Consider the following 19,339-nt stretch of genomic DNA (forward strand, 5'->3'; position numbering starts at 1 on the left):
AGTGGGAGACTTTCCCCAGGCTGCACTCAGCGGATACTGTAGCCATGCTCTACTTACCAATGCTGTCATCTTTTAAAGTGGCAAATTCACACTGCCCAACACTTTAACCATCAGATAGAGGCATAATTAAAAATGTTTCAGTACTTACAGCAGGGGTATTGTTATATTACATATATGTATATAGGTATGCTTATTTATTATATGTGTGTTCATGTATTTTACATATGTGTGCATACAGGTGCTTGCAGATGCCATAAGAAAGCGTTAGATCTCTTGGTGAAGTTACTTCGGACATGAGTGCTGTGAACCAAACCCAGGTCTCTGGAAGAACATGAAGCACTCTTAAACTTGAAGCCATTTCTCTAATCCTGTTATTTATATTTCTAAATATAAATAAATATACATTCCTACTAAAGATGACAATGTCTTTGAGATAAAATAAATACTAGTAAACATTCAATCAGTAAGAGTACCTATCATCACTCTGTATATTGTATATTTTCACTTAGCTCAGAATTACATTGTAAAATGTGTGTTTAGAATGCTGGTCATTTCAGGATTCATAAAATTTGTTCAAGAAATTTCCCTATTTATATGTTTTATTAAAATATATTTTAATACATTTTGCAACATATTATTCCAGGACATTTATATATTTCTTCTTAACCATAAAAAGGCTTACATTTCTTTACTTATTATATGTGTTGAACCAAAATTGTAGGTCATCTGAGGTTAATAACTGTGTATAAAGCCTGTTGATTATTGCCAGACAAAAAGGAAATCCATTTTTTCGATTGAGGGCTGGAATTTTGCTTGTAATTTGAAATCTCCAAGTTTTGGAAATGTTAACAACTATAAAGAAACCCAGTGAATGTTCTTATTCTCTGTTATTTCTGTTTTTTCCCCTGATGCCCTAACCTCTACCTTCCTATAAGGGAGCCTTGAAGCTATACATCTCTCTGCCCTGCTATTTCTGGAAGAGTCATTTGCCTGAGGTTGTATCAGTGAAGGATGAATGGAAATGACAATTTCAGATATGGGATTAAACAAGAACCACTTTCTAGTTTCTGGAACTAGAATCCTTGAAGACAATACCTCAGACTAACTTCCTGCACAACTTACCCTGAACACAATGGTGGAATATCTTGTGTGGAGGAGGGTCTACAGTCTACAATCTTGGTCTCATTTAAGATGGCTTATTTTGAGAACTCTAGGTCATTATGGCAAACAATTGCTTCAGCTAATACAGTAACTCGTGCAAAACATATTTTAAAGAGTTTTGGATGAAAACCTTCTTCTCCTACTTCTTTCTTATTCTCCCTCTGTCTCTGTCTCTCTCGTTCTTGTTTCAGCACATAGAATATGTTTATATATGCACATGTATTATGGTGTACATTATAATACATTTATAAGATTAAATCATTTTCCTCAAATGGTTCTAAAAATCTTGAGAGTGGACTTTCAGCTTTATTTGTCTATACTCTTATCTTAGATTTACATCTCAGGCACAGTAGTAAGATAGATTTGCATACAGAACTCCTCTTTAAGAGAGCTTTTCAGAACAAGTTTCTACATGGATGAAGGATGCAATATTGGGTAGAAGTTTAATCCTCAATGGATAATCCATCCACCCCTTCCCACTCTACACAGGACTCTGTTAATTCAAGGGGATAATTTTGCAGAATTGACCAAGTCAGGTCTTTATGGGCCTTCTCCTATGCCAAATAAACTTGAGCCACCTACAAAGAGGAATTGAGGTAATGAGATGTGACCTAGCACCTGTGTGTTCTAACAATTCCATAGAAAGGAGGCACATTAGGAAACTATAAACAACCACTCTTCCTAGCAGTTGGGGAAGGACTATGGTTCTAGGATGTCTGATGGCACACATAGCACCACCCTTGACATCCAGAGTTAGAAAGGTAATCTAGAGCAATGGTTAATTAGTTTTTGAATCTGAGATCATCTTACTTTGTGTTTGTGTTTTTGTGATTATTGGTAAGCTCTCATTTAGGTTTCTCAGCCACATGCCCCGTGACACAGGAAACACAAATACTTGCTTCTTGTTTCCTCTAGGCTGTGGTTGTAGCTGTCCAGGATCTGTGTAACCAAAGTTGTGCTCCTGCAACAGCCATGAGCAACCTCCTCCAGTTTCTATACTCTGAAGAACTCGGGATATGTTTGTCTCTGTGCATAATGATATTTGGAGCCCAGCAGCAAGTACCACAAGAAAAGTGCAGAAAACACCATTCCTGAACACTCAGGGCACAAGAGTGACAGATTTGACTTGCAGAGGCCTCGAGAAAATTAACATTTTATAAGAAAACTGAGTTTTATAAAAAAATAAAATGGATAGGGACTCATTCAAAGTTCAAACTACAGTAAATGTCTCTGTCTCAAATTCCCAGGGTTTTACTCTTTCATAAGCATTATGGTTTAAGTCACATATGCTATCTCTCCCTCACAGATCTCCATTTGGGCTAGGTAGATTCCTTTCTCCTTTCCCCCTTAATATGTGTACATATGAGGACACAAAGAGCTTGTGCATGTGGAGTTGAAGAACAGACTCAAGATTTTATCTTTCAAGAGCTGTTCAGTTTGTTATTTGAAAACAGAATTTTGCCAATTACGACATAATGAGTGATCAGAAAGCCCCAGGGTTTCTCCTTACCCCAACTTCTGAGCACTGAGATTACAAGATCATATCATCACACCTCCCATTTTTTGTGGGCTCTAGGGATGAATTCATGTCTTCCTGATGGCATGTCAAGTACTTTTATTGGCTGCACCATCTCCTCAGCCTTAGATGTTTTTGCAAGTCGGTGGGTTACAGTGAAGAGCCTTTCTTCATATTTTATAAGGACAGAAAAAGGAAGGACAGATAAAAACTGACAAAACTCATTTTCATAATACAGAGACACAAATGAAGAGAAATCAGAAGACATGTGCCACTATGTCAATGTGTTTTCAAATGACTTCTGAAATTCATTCACTTAAAATGCATTAAAAACAATTGAGTTATAGTTGGGAGAAGACTGTTCATCTAGTATCACTCTCAGAGAGTCCAAAAGGATCATGTGTGTTATATAATTTACTGAGTAATTAAATTACTACCTCTGACTTGGATATAACATCTACCACCCTAATTTTCCAAAAGGAAGGTTTTTCTCTGAATAAAAATGAGAAAAATGAAAGCTTCAATGTCTAGCATACAATAAAATAGAATTAGATTGTATGATTGCAAGTGTCATCAAATTACTGTTTTGAAGGATAGAGGACTCCTATTTTTCAATATCTGAATGAGAGTAAGTTAAAACTCACTATAAAATAATGTCTTTAGATTGGCTGGCCTCCTGAAGATCTGTTTAAATTTTTGGTATGCATACTATTACCAAAAGTAGCTGGGAGTTTATTAAGAAATATTACATTTTAAATGTGTATGTCTGTGTGTATGTGTGTGTCATGTGTGTGTGTGTGTGTGTTTCGTGTGTATGTGTGTGTGTATGTCGTGTGTGTGTGTATGTGTGTGTGTGTCGTGTGTGTGTATGTGTCGTGTGTGTGTGCGTGTGTCGTGTGTGTGTGTATGTTGTGTGTGTGTGTGTTTGGTGTGTGTGTCGTGTGTGTGTGTGTCGTGTGTATGTGTGTGTGTGTTTGCTGTGTGTGTATGTGTTGTGTGTGTTTGCGTTTGGTGTGTGTATATGTCGCGCGTGTGTGTGTGTGTGTGTGTGTTTGGTGTGTGTGTGTGTGTGTGTGTGTGTGTGTGTGTGTGTGTTTAAACCTACTACATCTTTTATGGAAGCCAGTCAGGTTGTTAGACTTGGCACCAAGCACTGAGCCATCTCATTGGCTATTTGCTTTAATAAGACATGGACATTTTTATTTCGCATTGATTTGAATTCACTGTGGAGTAGAAGATGAATTAAACTCTTGGTTCTCCTGCCTCTACTACCACAACTCAGCTTGGAAGAACTTTTAATTCATAAGGAGAAATGCAAGGAAATCTGTGGATCAAGATCTTACAATTCACAGAATCCAAAAAGTTCACTGCACTGCCTTTTGCACAGCAAGTCAAGTCAATCGAGTTAATAAAATGTAGAGCTGGAAAGTTAGATGTTAAACTTCAGCTACATGTGAACATGTTTAAATCCATATTGGGATCTCTAGAAGGACAACTTCTTTAAAGGAGAAAAGCCAGAAACAGGGTTCCTGATGCATTTTACTAATTCATGTGAATCAATGTAAATCTATATTCCAATTAAGGATTTATATTTGAATAAAAGTGTCTTGGTCAACTCTAGCAGTCCTAGAAACAGAAACTGGGAATATGAATAGGTAGCAAAAACCTGTAAAAATGAGGATTGATATTTTGATCCCTAGCACCCAGATTAATGCTCTGCAGTCACAGTGGCTCAACTGTAACCTCTGTGGTCAAAACTCAAAGACCAAAGATCCCTGGGTCAAGCTGAATTACTAGACTTTCAGAATCAGGAAGTTTCAGGTTCAGTGAGAGATTCTGACTCATCAAATAAAGTAGAGAAAGACACCTGATGTCAACCTTAGGTATATATATATATATATATATATATATATATATATATATATATACATGTGCACTCCTACCTAAGCATACATGTATTCCCCAAAACACCGAAACAAAATATGGATACCTATACACACTACATATAACCAAATGGAAGCATAGGCTTAAATGCATCAATAGCAGCTTCTTTCTCAGGTTTCTGAAACATGGCCAGCATCACCCTTAGAGTTCTAGGTGAGTATCCTCTGCCTTCCCAGTGTATCCTGAGGGATGAGGGCTAGAGCTCTGGTCTCTTCTGATACTGATTATATTGATCTCATCATAATCTCCTCAGGGTTACCTCATAAAAGCCTAGGCATTGTATAATCCAATGCTTTCCATTGTTATCCTATAGCAGATCAGTACTCAACATAAAGATTATGCAGTCTAACAATGGACAATATCACTTCCTGAAGCTTGGCTGACTTTGACGCTTGTTTTGAATGCCATTGTTTTAGTTAATGGAGACACACAAAAGAATTATGGTATTTTAATTTCTTTTTTTTTTTTGATTTTATTTTTTTTATTATCTTGAGTATTTCTTATATACATTTCAAGTGTTATTCCCTTTCCCGGTTTCCGGACAGACATCACCCTCCCCCCTCCCCTTCCTTGTGGGTGTTCCCCTCCCAAACCTCCCCCCATAGCCACCCTCCCCGCATAGTCTAGTTCACTGGGGGTTCAGTCTTAGCAGGACCCAGGGCTTCCCCTTCCACTGGTGCTCTTACTAGGATATTCATTGCTACCTATGGGGACAGAGTCCAAGGTCAGTCCATGTATAGTCTTTAGGTAGTGGCTTAGTCCCTGGATGCTCTGGTTGCTTGACATTGTTGTACTTTTGGGGTCTCGAGCACCTTCAAGCTCTTCCAGTTCTTTCTCTGATTCCTTCAACGGGGGACCTATTCTCAGTTCAGTGGTTTGCTGCTGGCATTCGCCTCTGTATTTGCTGTATTCTGGCTGTGTCTCTCAGGAGCGATCTACATCCGGCTCCTGTCGGTCTGCACTTCTTTGCTTCATCCATCTTGTCTAATTGGGTGGCTGTATATGTATGGGCCACCTGTGGGGCAGGCTCTGAATTGGTGTTCCTTCAGTCTCTGTTTTAATCTTTGCCTCTCCCTTCCCTGCCAAGGGTATTCTTTTTCCTCATTTAAAGAAGGAGTGAAGCATTCACATTTTGATCATCCGTCTTGAGTTTCCTTTGTTCTAGGGATCTAGGGTAATTCAAGCATTTGGGCTAATAGCCACTTATCAATGAGTGCATACCATGTATGTCTTTCTGTGATTGGGTTAGCTCACTCAGGATGATATTTTCCAGTTCCAACCATTTGCCTACGAATTTCATAAACTCGTTGTTTTTGATAGCTGAGTAATATTCCATTGTGTAGATGTACCACATTTTCTGTATCCATTCCTCTGTTGAAGGGCATCTGGGTTCTTTCCAGTTTCTGGCTATTATAAATAAGGCTGCGATGAACATAGTGTAGCACGTGTCTCTTTTATATGTTGAGGCATCTTTTGGGTATATGCCCAAGAGAGGTATGGCTGGATCCTCAGGCAGTTCAATGTCCAATTTTCTGAGGAACCTCCAGACTGATTTCCAGAATGGTTTTACCAGTCTGCAATCCCACCAACAATGGAGGAGTGTTCCTCTTTCTCCACATCCTCGCCAGCATCTGCTGTCACCTGAGTTTTTGATCTTAGCCATTCTCACTGGTGTGAGGTGAAATCTCAGGGTTGTTTTGATTTGCATTTCCCTTATGACTAAAGATGTTGAACATTTCTTTAGGTGTTTCTCAGCCATTCGGCATTCCTCAGCTGTGAATTCTTTGTTCAGCTCTGAACCCCATTTTTTAATAGGGTTATTTGTTTCCCTGCGGTCTAACTTCTTGAGTTCTTTGTATATTTTGGATATAAGGCCTCTATCTATTATAGGATTGGTAAAGATCTTTTCCCAATCTGTTGGTTGTCGTTTTGTCCTAACCACAGTGTCCTTTGCCTTACAGAAGCTTTGCAGTTTTATGAGATCCCATTTGTCGATTCTTGATCTTAGAGCATAAGCCATTGGTGTTTTGTTCAGGAAATTTTTTCCAGTGCCCATGTGTTCCAGATGCTTCCCTAGTTTTTCTTCTATTAGTTTGAGTGTGCCTGGTTTGATGTGGAGATCCTTGATCCACTTGGACTTAAGCTTTGTACAGGGTGATAAGCATGGATCGATCTGCATTCTTCTACATGTTGCCCTCCAGTTGAACCAGCACCATTTGCTGAAAATGCTATCTTTTTTCCATTGGATGGTTTTGGCTCCTTTGTCAAAAATCAAGTGACCATAGGTGTGTGGGTTCATTTCTGGGTCTTCAATTCTATTCCATTGGTCTATCTGTCTGTCTCTGTACCAATACCATGCAGTTTTTATCACTATTGCTCTGTAATACTGCTTGAGTTCAGGGATAGTGATTCCCCCTGAAGTCCTCTTATTGTTGAGGATAGCTTTAGCTATCCTGGGTTTTTTGTTATTCCAGATGAATTTGCAAATTGTTCTGTCTAACTCTTTAAAGAATTGGATTGGTATTTTGATGGGGATTGCATTGAATCTGTAGATTGCTTTTGGTAAAATGGCCATTTTTACTATATTAATCCTGCCAATCCATGAGCATGGGAGATCTTTCCATCTTCTGAGGTCTTCTTCAATTTCTTTCCTCAGTGTCTTGAAGTTCTTATTGTACAGATCTTTTACTTGCTTGGTTAAAGTCACACCGAGGTACTTTATATTATTTGGGTCTATTATGAAGGGTGTCGTTTCCCTAATTTCTTTCTCGGCTTGTTTCTCTTTTGTATAGAGGAAGGCAACTGATTTATTTGAGTTAATTTTATAGCCAGCCACTTTGCTGAAGTTGTTTATCAGCTTTAGTAGTTCTCTGGTGGAACTTTTGGGATCACTTAAATATACTATCATGTCGTCTGCAAATAGTGATATTTTGACCTCTTCTTTTCCGATCTGTATCCCCTTGATCTCCTTTTGTTGTCTGATTGCTCTGGCTAGAACTTCAAGAACTATATTGAATAAGTAGGGAGAGAGTGGGCAGCCTTGTCTAGTCCCTGATTTTAGTGGGATTGCTTCAAGTTTCTCTCCATTTAGTTTAATGTTAGCAACTGGTTTGCTGTATATGGCTTTTACTATGTTTAGGTATGGGCCTTGAATACCTATTCTTTCCAGGACTTTTATCATGAAGGGGTGTTGAATTTTGTCAAATGCTTTCTCAGCATCTAATGAAATGATCATGTGTTTCTGTTCTTTCAGTTTGTTTATATGATGGATCACGTTGATGGTTTTCCTTATATTAAACCATCCCTGCATGCCTGGGATGAAGCCTACTTGATCATGGTGGATGATTGTTTTGATGTGCTCTTGAATTCGGTTTGCCAGAATTTTATTGAGTATTTTTGCGTCGATATTCATAAGGGAAATTGGTCTGAAGTTCTCTTTCTTTGTTGGGTCTTTGTGTGGTTTAGGTATAAGAGTAATTGTGGCTTCATAGAAGGAATTCGGTAGGGCTCCATCTGTTTCAATTTTGTGGAATAGTTTGGATAATATTGGTATAAGGTCTTCTATGAAGGTTTGATAGAATTCTGCACTAAACCCGTCTGGACCTTGGCTCTTTTTGGTTGGGAGACCTTTAATTACTGCTTCTATTTCCTTAGGAGTTATGGGGTTGTTTAACTGGTTTATCTGTTCCTGATTTAACTTCGGTACCTGGTATCTGTCTAGGAAATTGTCCATTTCCTGAAGATTTTCAAGTTTTGTTGAATATAGGTTTTTATAGTAAGATCTGATGATTTTTTGAATTTCCTCTGAATCTGTAGTTATGTCTCCCTTTTCATTTCTGATTTTGTTAATTTGGACGCACTCTCTGTGTCCTCTCGTTAGTCTGGCTAAGGGTTTATCTATCTTGTTGATTTTCTCAAAGAACCAACTTTTGGTTCTGTTGATTCTTTCTATGGTCCTTTTTGTTTCTACTTGGTTGATTTCAGCTCTGAGTTTGATTATTTCCTGCCTTCTACTCCTCCTGGGTGTATTTGCTTCTTTTTGTTCTAGAGCTTTTAGGTGTGCTGTCAAGCTGCTGACATATGCTCTTTCCTGTTTCTTTCTGCAGGCACTCAGCGCTATGAGTTTTCCTCTTAGCACAGCTTTCATTGTGTCCCATAAGTTTGGGTATGTTGTACCTTCATTTTCATTAAATTCTAAAAAGTTTTTAATTTCTTTCTTTATTTCTTCCTTGACCAGGTTATCATTGAGTAGAGCATTGTTCAATTTCCACGTATATGTGGGCATTCTTCCCTTATTGTTATTGAAGACCAGTTTTAGGCCGTGGTGGTCCGATAGCACGCATGGGATTATTTCTATCTTTCTGTACCTGTTGAGGCCCGTTTTTTGACCAATTATATGGTCAATTTTGGAGAAAGTACCATGAGGAGCTGAGAAGAAGGTATATCCTTTTGCTTTAGGATAGAATGTTCTATAAATATCCGTTAAGTCCATTTGGCTCATGACTTCTCTTAGTCTGTCTACATCTCTGTTTAATTTCTGTTTCCATGATCTGTCCATTGATGAGAGTGGGGTGTTGAAATCTCCCACTATTATTGTGTGAGGTGCAATGTGTGTTTTGAGCTTTAGTAAGGTTTCTTTTACATATGTAGGTGCCCTTGTATTTGGGGCATAGATATTTAGGATTGAGAGTTCATCTTGGTGGATTTTTCCTTTGATGAATATGAAGTGTCCTTCCTTATCTTTTTTGATGACTTTTAGTTGAAAATTGATTTTATTTGATATTAGAATGGCTACTCCAGCTTGCTTCTTCTGACCATTTGCTTGGAAAATTGTTTTCCAGCCTTTCACTCTGAGGTAATGTCTGTCTTTGTCTCTGAGGTGTGTTTCCTGTAGGCAGCAGAATGCAGGGTCCTCGTTGCGTATCCAGTTTGTTAATCTATGTCTTTTTATTGGGGAGTTGAGGCCATTGATATTGAGAGATATTAAGGAATAGTGATTATTGCTTCCCGTTATATTCATATTTGGAAGTGAGGTTATGTTTGTGTGCTTTCATTCTCTTTGTTTTGTTGCCAAGATGATTAGTTTCTTGCTTCTAGGGTATAGCTTGCCTCCTTATGTTGGGCTTTACCGTTTATTATCCTTTGTAGTGCTGGACTTGTAGAAAGATATTGTGTAAATTTGGTTTTGTCATGGAATATCTTGGTTTCTCCATCTATGTTAATTGAGAGTTTTGCAGGATACAGTAACCTGGGCTGGCATTTGTGTTCTCTTAGGGTCTGTATGACATCTGTCCAGGATCTTCTGGCCTTCATAGTTTCTGGCGAAAAGTCTGGTGTGATTCTGATAGGTCTGCCTTTATATGTTACTTGACCTTTTTCCCTTACTGCTTTTAATATTCTTTCTTTATTTTGTGCGTTTGGTGTTTTGACAATTATGTGACGGGAGGTGTTTCTTTTCTGGTCCAATCTATTTGGAGTTCTGTAGGCTTCTTGTATGCCTATGGGTATCTCTTTTTTTAGGTTAGGGAAGTTTTCTTCTATGATTTTGTTGAAGATATTTACTGGTCCTTTGAGCTGGGAGTCTTCACTCTCTTCTATACCTATTATCCTTAGGTTTGATCTTCTCATTGAGTCCTGGATTTCCTGTATGTTTTGGACCAGTAGCTTTTTCCGCTTTACATTATCTTTGACAGTTGAGTCAATGATTTCTATGGAATCTTCTGTTCCCGAGATTCTCTCTTCCATCTCTTGAATTCTGTTGGTGAAGCTTGTATCTACAGCTCCTTCTCTTTTCTTTTGATTTTCTATGTCCAGGGTTGTTTCCATGTGTTCTTTCTAGATTGCTTCTATTTCCATTTTTAATTCCTTCAACTGTTTGATTGTGTTTTCCTGGAATTCTTTCAGGGATTTTTGTGATTCCTCTCTGTAGGCTTCTACTTGTTCTCTAAGGGAGTTCTTTATGTCTTTCTTGAAGTCCTCCAGCATCATGATCAAATATGATTTTGAAACTAGGTCTTGCTTTTCTGGTGTGTTTGGATATTCCGTGTTTGCTTTGGTGGGAGAATTGGGCTCCGATGATGCCATGTAGTCTTGGTTTCTGTTGCTTGGGTTCCTGCGCTTGCCTCTCGCCATCAGATTATCTCTAGTGTTACTTTGTTCTGCTATTTCTGACAGTGGCTAGACTGTCCTATAACCTGTGTGTCAGGAGTGCTGTAGACCTGTTTTCCTGTTTTCTTTCAGCCAGTTATGGGGACAGAGTGTTCTGCTTTCGGGCGTGTAGTTTTTCCTCTCTACAGGTCTTCAGCTCTTCCTGTGGGCCTGTGTCTTGAGTTCACCAGGCAGGTTTCTTGCAGGGGAAAAGTTGGTCCTACCTGTGGTTCCAAGGCTCAAGTTTGCTCGTGGGGTACTGCCTAAGTCCTCTCCGCTGTGGCAGCAACCGGGAAGATCTGCGCCGCTCTTTCCGGGAGCCTCCGTGCACCAGGGTTCCAGATGGCGTTTGGTGTTTTCCTCTGGCGCCTGGATGTGCACAAAGTGCAGTCTCTTCTGGTTTCCCAGGTGTGTCTGCCTCTCTGAAGGTTCAGCTCTCCCTCCCACGGGATTTGGGTGCAGAGAACTGTTTATCCGGTCTGTTTCCTTCAGGTTCCGGCAGTGTCTCAGGCGCAGGGGTCCTGCCGCTCCCGGGCCCTCCCCTACGGGAACCCAGAGGCCTTATACAGTTGCCTCTTGGGCCAGGGATGTGGGCAGGGGTGGGCAGTGTTGGTGGTCTCCTCCGCTCTGCAGCCTCAGGAGTGCCCACCTGATCAGGCGGTGAGGTCTCTCTCCCACGGGGTTTGGGAGCAGGGAGCTGCTGCGGTCCGGGATCCGCCGGTGTGGGACTTCCGGTAAACACAGGAAGTGCCCGGCCTTAGAGGAATTTTGCCTCTGTGTGTCCTGAGTTCACCAGGCAGGTTTCTTGCAGGGGAAAAGTTGGTCCTACCTGCAGTTCCAAGGCTCAAGTTTGCTCGTGGGGTACTGCCTAAGTCCTCTCCGCTGTGGCAGCAACCGGGAAGATCTGCGCTGCTCTTTCCAGGAGCCTCCGTGCACCAGGGTTCCAGATGGCGTTTGGTGTTTTCCTCTGGCGCCTGGATGTGCACAGAGTGCAGTCTCTTCTGGTTTCCCAGGTGTGTCCGCCTCTCTGAAGGTTCAGCTCTCCCTCCCGGTATTTTAATTTCTAAATCACAAGGTAGTTTTGATTTCTACATGACTTTGGAGCCATTGCTATTGTGCTCTTTGTGACCAAATCCCATAAAATATTCACCATTTTTTTCTAAATTAGAAATATTAAAAATTGTCAGAACCACGCTAGCCTCCCCTTAATGACAGAAACCAAGTTTTTAACATAAAGTAAAAAAAAAACACAACAAACCAGGAAAGATAAACAAGAAGAAAAAGAAATGTGCCAATACCCATGAGATGAAGGAAAATCTCATGATATGTCTGAAATCATTTGAGCATTTGCTACTTACAAATGTTAAGTTAATTCTACTTGAAAGTTAATACTATAATTCATGCAGTGACGACAGTTGAGAGCACACTGATTAGCATCACATCCTAGCACAAAATACATAAAGAGGAAAAGAATTCTATGGCTCAATGTTCTGAGGTCCAAAGGCATGGCACCCATTTGGGGTCAGATGAGGGTAGAAGATCTCAGTTGAAGAGGCTCATTCTAATACGGGCATTCATGCCTTAAACTAAGAGGCAAAGAGAGCAAGACTGGGACAGGTCCCTTCATATTGTTGAAGGGCATGTCTCCAGTGACCTAATAACTTCCTGGGGTGGGACCTAGCACTTCCAAATTTCTGTACTCTGGACACCAAGCATTAACATCAGCATTTTTAGGTTACAATGCTTATGTTTAAGGTGTAAAGTAAGGTAGAATGTTGGAGACAATCTAAGAATAAGACTTAATTATGTCAAGAATAAATATTTTTAATATTAAGTAATGTAATTATCTAAATTAGAGGTTCTAAAAAGAAATAAATAGTATATTATAAGATACAGAAACTAAGAACACTTTTAAAGTAAATAAAAATTATCTAAAACTACTGACATCACATAAGAAGAAGAAAAAAAATATGAAAGAGTCAAACAAACAAAAGAATAGGTAGATTAGGAAAAACCTAAAATCTAGATATTGAAACCTCAAAAAGCTTCATCAAGCTATTCAATTGCTGGTGAACAGAAAATGAGTGAAATCTGCAAGAGTGCAGAAAAATACAATCGAAGTCATGGTGTATAACTTGGCCTCTCTAACAGACACAGCGAAAACATTCTCTGTCTTTGGAATTCTCTCTTTCTTCAGCTGGTTCTATTACTTTCGTCTCTGAAGTAAACTATATCAGCAGCAGAGATACGGACAGGATTTACAGCTTGGTGACCAGCATACACCGTAATGGGCTAAAACAACAGGACCAAATGGTAGTACCCCTGAAAAGTCAGGTGCCCAGCTGCCTACTACACCCAACTAACTATGCCCTTGCTGCCTAGGGTTCCCATCGTCTGTCAATAATGTCACCAGCCCACAAGTCTGCCAAGGAACTGAATCTTTTATGAAGTGAGAGCCCTCAGGATCCAATCACTTCCTCCTTACCCTGCCTCTCAACACTGCATTCATCTAAGACAAAGGCCTGAATACATGAGCCTTTTAATAGATATGTCCAAATATCTAAGAAACAGTGCAAATTCTGAGATTGTGTGCTATGAAATATTTAGAAGACAGCAGAGTATTTTATGACATAAATTTCCATGAAGGAACTTCAGAAGAAACTAGAGGTAAAACCATGATTAGGAATAATAGCTCCACCCCCCCCCCGTAATTTGCCACATGTAAAGTAACAACGAGAAACAAATAGTTACATCATAAAACCTAGTAGACAATCCATGTTTCAATAGAGTATACTGCCAGATTATCAGTGAGTTCTAGGAATGGAAAGTGATGATAGCTACTGATCAAAATGAATGTGTTTAATACTAACTACCAAGGGCTGGAGAGATGGCTCACAGGTAACAGCACAATCAGAGGATCAGCGTTCAGGTCCCAGAACCCCCATCTGGCAACTCACAAATGCCTATACTTCCATACCCACGTAATCCCACTCCCATTTTTTCTTTCATAAGCACCCTCAGACACATGTGAACACCACACACACACACACACACACACACACACACACACACACACACACACAGAGGCACAAACACTATCACTAAGATGTTTATTTGAAAAGGTTAAGATTGTTTTGTGCTATGTGTAAAATGGAAACTTGAGGGTTCTTTAGAAAGTCAGTTGTGTTGGGTGGTGTTTTGCTGGGGCAAACACGTGAAAGAATGTTTTCCTGAAGCAGACACGGGCGATGAAGGAGTGATGAAGGATTTTTCACTAAACCATGCAGGTATTAGTCTGCCTTCCATTGTGTAGTTGAGCTCCTTTTGTAGGGACTCATAGAGATAAATGCACCGAAAACCTTCTACTGTTATGCTAGCACCTTCTTGCCTCTTCTACAGATTTGATTGGCAGAGTGATGTCAGCTAAGACAGACTCATGGAGTTTTGCTAAGTCAGACTCACATGACGAGGCAAGACACCGCATGGTTGTGCCACTGTTTACTGCTATACAGACACTACCGAACTGGACTGCTGGTATATCTGTGAAGGGTTTGCAAATGGATTGAGCTGTTGCTGGCCTGTGAACTGCTGAACTCCTGACAATGCAGTTGGAATTTGCTCCAAAGAACCATTTCTAAACAGGTCCACTTCACCTGTATCCTTTCCTTTCTACTGCTTCTGGTGGGTGGTCAGCTTGAAGAGAGTTTAACAGTTTTAAGAAAGAACCCTCATTAGAAGTAGGTTTTGAAAAAAATTAAAGTTACAATGTACATTTTAGCACAAAATGCTATTTATTTATTATTGCAACAGTAACTGAAAATCTTGAAGAATAAGCAATGAACAGAAACAAATGAGACCAATGGTATAGAATTAAATCTTTCTCATAAGTGGAAGAGTTCTATATATTACACTTTTCTCCATAATAAAATTTAATTAAATGTAATCCTAATATTTATCCCAGTAACGTTTTATGACAGTGGTATGTTTTCATGAAATTAAATTGAAGAACACGTTATTAAGAATAGCAAACTTAGTTTTGCAGTTGAGGAAAGCAGATGACATAAAATACTACATGTTACAGCTACAAATGCTAGGAAGGTTCTGAACAGGCCTGCTATGCAGAGTGGGATAATAGTGAAGAGAGTCTTCGTTAACATTCATACCACAAACAAAACTATGGTCATAAAATCCCTGCAGAAAGTCCTTTATATAGTGTAGTCTAGGAATTCAGAAACACATGTGAGACTGACAGAGACTTGAGCATGCCTCTCTGACTTAAGCATCATGAAAATTTCAGAAAGTCTTGAGTCATCTTTTAGGCCAGGTTAAGTGAAGAGAGAAGCAGATGCACTGTGGGTGTCTACCAACCAACATTCAAAGATAGCTGAATCACCGAGGACTGGGATATTGCTCAGTGGGTAAAGCAGTGGCTGTGAAAGCCTGAGGACCTGAGTTTAGGACCTCAGTGTCCATGTTAAAAGCCAGAAATGGTGCCATACACCAGATTTCCAGAACTGCTAGGTATAGACAAGAGGTTGACTGCAGCTTGCCAACCAACCAGCCAGTCTAGGCAGTTGCCAAGCTCCATGTTCAGAGTTTGCCAACTTTGTTTTTGAACATTAAGGCAGAGAAGTGACAGAGAAAGACATCCAGTGTTGACTTCTAGTATCTTCATGAGCGTGCATGGATGCAGGCAGCCATCCACACAGGCTTTTCTGAATCTCTCTGATCTGTCTCTCGGTCTCTTTAACTTTCTGTCTCTCTTATCTGCTCTTGCATATCTGATGTCTGTCTGTCTCACTCATGATTCTCCGTCTCTTTCTCTTCCTGTGTGTGTAGGTGTCTCCAGAAAAGATGCATACATCCATTATTGCTTTGCTTGATAGCCCATTGAGCCATGTTGAAGTTGCTTCCTCCAAATGCACTTGATTCTAAAGCCAAAAGATCTCAGGCAGGATCATAGAGATGGTAAATGTTATTTCTTTTTTTAAAAGAAGGTCAAAGGGAGAAGGTAGAAAAACAAGAACATTAACCAGAAACTATACTTATGCTATAAAAGTTAGTAAGAGCCCTGGTAAAGAAACTGGAGAGATTTTGCACTAGCATCTTAATAGCACACTTGAGAGCTCTAGAACAAAAGGAAGCAAATTCACCCAAGAGGATTAGAAGGCAGGAAATAGTCAAACTCAGGGCTGAAATCAACCAAATAGAAACAAAGGGAACAATACAAAGAATCAACAAAACTAAAAGTTGGTTCTTTGAATCAACAAGATAGATAAACCTTTAGTTAAATTAACTAAAGAGCCCAGAGTCCATATCCAAGAGCCCAGAGTCCATATCCAAATTCACAAAATCAGAAATGAAAAGGGAGACATAACAACAAAAACACAGTAAATTAAAAAGTCATCAGATCCTACTACAAAAATCTATATGCAAAAGAACTGGAAAATCTAGATGAAATGAATGATTTTCTAGACAGATAACGTATACCAAAGTTACATCAAGGACAGGTAAACTATCTAAACAGGCCCATATCCCATAAGGAAATAGAAGAAGTCATTAAAAACCTCCCAAGAGAAAAAGCCCAGGGCCAGATGGATTTAGTTCAGAATTCTACCATATCTTCAAAGAAGACCTGATACCAATATTCAAACTACTCCATAAAATAGGAACAGAAAGAACATTACCTAATTCATTCTATGAAGCCACAATTATTCTGATATCTAAACTGCCCAAGGACCCAACCAAAAAAGAGAACTTCAGACTAATCTCTCTTATGAATATCGATACCAAAATGCTCAATAAAATTTCTTGCAAACTGAATCCAAGAATATATCAAATTCATTATTTACCATGATCAAGTAGGTTCCATCTCAGGGATGGAAGGTTGGCTCAATATATGAAAATCCATTAACATAATCCACTATATAAACAAACTCAAAGGAAAAAAATCACATGATCATCTCCTTAGATGCAGAAAAGGCATTTGACAAAATACAACACCTTTATGTTAAAAGTATTGGAGAGATCAGGAATTCAAGGCCCATACCTAAACATAATAAAAGCAATTTACTGCAAGTCAACAGCCAATATCAAATTAAATGGAGATACTTAAAGCAATCCCATTATAATCGGGGACAAGACAAAGATGCCTACTGTCCCCATATCTATTCAATATAGTACTTGAAGTCAAAGTGCTAGCTGCAGCAATAAGATAACAAAAAGAGATCAAGGAGATACAAATTGGCAAAGAATAAATAAAGGTATCACTATTTACAGATGATATGATAGTATACATAAGTGACCCCAAAAATTCTACCAGAGAACTTCTCCAGCTAATAAACAACTTCAGTAACATGGCCAGATATAAAATTAACTAAAATAAATCAGTAGTCTTTTTTTAGTTACAGATGATAAACAGGCTGGGAAAGAAATTAGGGAAACAACTCCCTTCACAATAGCTACTAATATAAAATATCTTGGGGTAATTCTAACCAAGTAAGTGTAAGATCTGTATGACAATAACTTCAAGTCTCTTAAGAATGAATTTTAAGAAGATCTCAGAAAATGGAGAGATCTCCCATGCTCATAGATTGGCAGAATTAACATAGTAAAAATAGCCATCCTACCAAAGGCCATCTACAGAATCAATGCAATCCCCATCAAAATCCCAGCACAATTCTTCAAAGACATGGAAAGAACAATTCTCAAATTCATCTGGAAAGTCAAAAAAACCCAGAATATCAAAAACAATTCTTAACAATACAAGAACAGCTAGAGGAAATCACCATCCCTTACCTCAAGCTCTACTACAGAGCAATAGTTACAAAATCTGCATGGTATTAGTACAGAGACAGATAGGTTGATCAATGAAATAGAATTGAAGACACAGAAATAAAACCACATACTTATGGCACACTCAATCTTTGACAAAGAAGCCAAAGATATACAGTGGAAAAAGAAAGTATCTTCAATAAATGACGCTGGTCTAACTGGCTGTCTGCATGTAGAAAAATGAAAATAGACCAATATTTATAACCTTGCACTAAGCTCAAGTCCAAGTGGATCAAGGACTTCAACATAAAACCAGATACACTCAATCTAATAGAAGAGAAAGTGGGAAAGAGCTTTAAACTCATTCACTGGCACAGGAGGAAATTTCCTAATAGAACTCCAGTGACTCACACTCTAAGATTAAGAATTGATAAATGGGACCTCATGAAACTGGAAAGCTTTTGTAAGGGAAAGGACATAGTCAATAAGAAAAATCAGCAGCCTACAGATTGGGAAAAATATCTTCACTAATTCCCACATCTAATAGAGGGTTAATATCCAAAAATATAAAGAACCCAAGAAGCTAACCACCAAAAAACCAAACAACCCAAACAAAAAGTGGGGCATAGAACTAAACTGACAATTCACAACAGAGGAATCTCAAATGGCTGAGAAACATCTAAAGAAATGTTCAAAGTCCCTAGTAATCAGAGAAATGAAAATCAAAATAACCCTGAGATTCTACTTTACACCAACCAGAATGGCTAAGATCAAAACCTCAGATGACAACACATGTTGGCTAGGATGTGGAGAAAGAGGTACACTCCTCCATTGCTAATGGGATTGCAAACTGGTACAGCTATTCTGGAAATCAGTTTGGAGGTTCCTAAAAATATGTGGGGCGGCAGGCAGTGAAAAGTACCCTAATTCCTGGTCAAGACAGGTTGAATCCCTACGGTACCCTAAAAGGGACAGCAGGTGCATTCCCATTCTCCCAGAATATCAGGGTGTCACGTAGCTGTGCCCTGCCAAACCCATGTAGTGAGATTTGAGACAGGCCAGTCCTGTAGAGCAATGCCCCAAGCCCCTCCTCCACAGGTGAGGACATGACCTCAAGTCACATTGGCTCAAGACAGAAGAGTCTCAGACATAGTACCACACCGCTGAATATGTAGATGAGGTTTAACCCATCCAAAAGAAAAAAAATATTTAACTGTCATGTTCAGAATTAAAGCTGTGTAGGAATTCCATCATTGAGAAAGCTTCTATCTTAAGAGCTGTAACACCACAGCTTGGAAGAGATCTGCTCTCCCCAAAATCACCAGCTAGTCAGTCTCCTGCTGGGTCAGCCTGGCCCAGGCAAGCAGCTGCTGAAAGGAGCAGGACCAGCAGCTGGGGGCGGCGAAAGCTGTTCCCCCTTCCTGCTCGAGTTCTCTCCACCTTGCCCAAACCTGAGCACCTAGCCTGGCAAGAGCAAGAGATCTCTGTGAAGAGCACCAGGTACCAGAGCCCTGCAAAAAATTTGGAAATAGATCTACCTAAAGATCCAGCAATACCACTCTTAGAGTGTAGGTTAGGTCAAGTTGGGTCAAGATCATGATTGGACAGTAAAAAAAAAAAAAATAAGGCTGGGACAAAGCTTTTGTAAGGTGGGAGAGAGGGGGAAGGAGGAGGAGAATCAAGATGAAAACAGAGAAGAATGGCCCAGATCCGGGTGGTCTTGAGTTGCCTAGGTAGTTAGGTATATCTCTTAGAGGTTGGATTTCTGTAGGCAAATTTATCTTATCTACGTGGGTG

The sequence above is a fragment of the Rattus norvegicus genome, chromosome 17 (assembly GCF_036323735.1).
Source record: "Rattus norvegicus strain BN/NHsdMcwi chromosome 17, GRCr8, whole genome shotgun sequence".
NCBI classification, from domain to species: domain Eukaryota; kingdom Metazoa; phylum Chordata; class Mammalia; order Rodentia; family Muridae; genus Rattus; species Rattus norvegicus.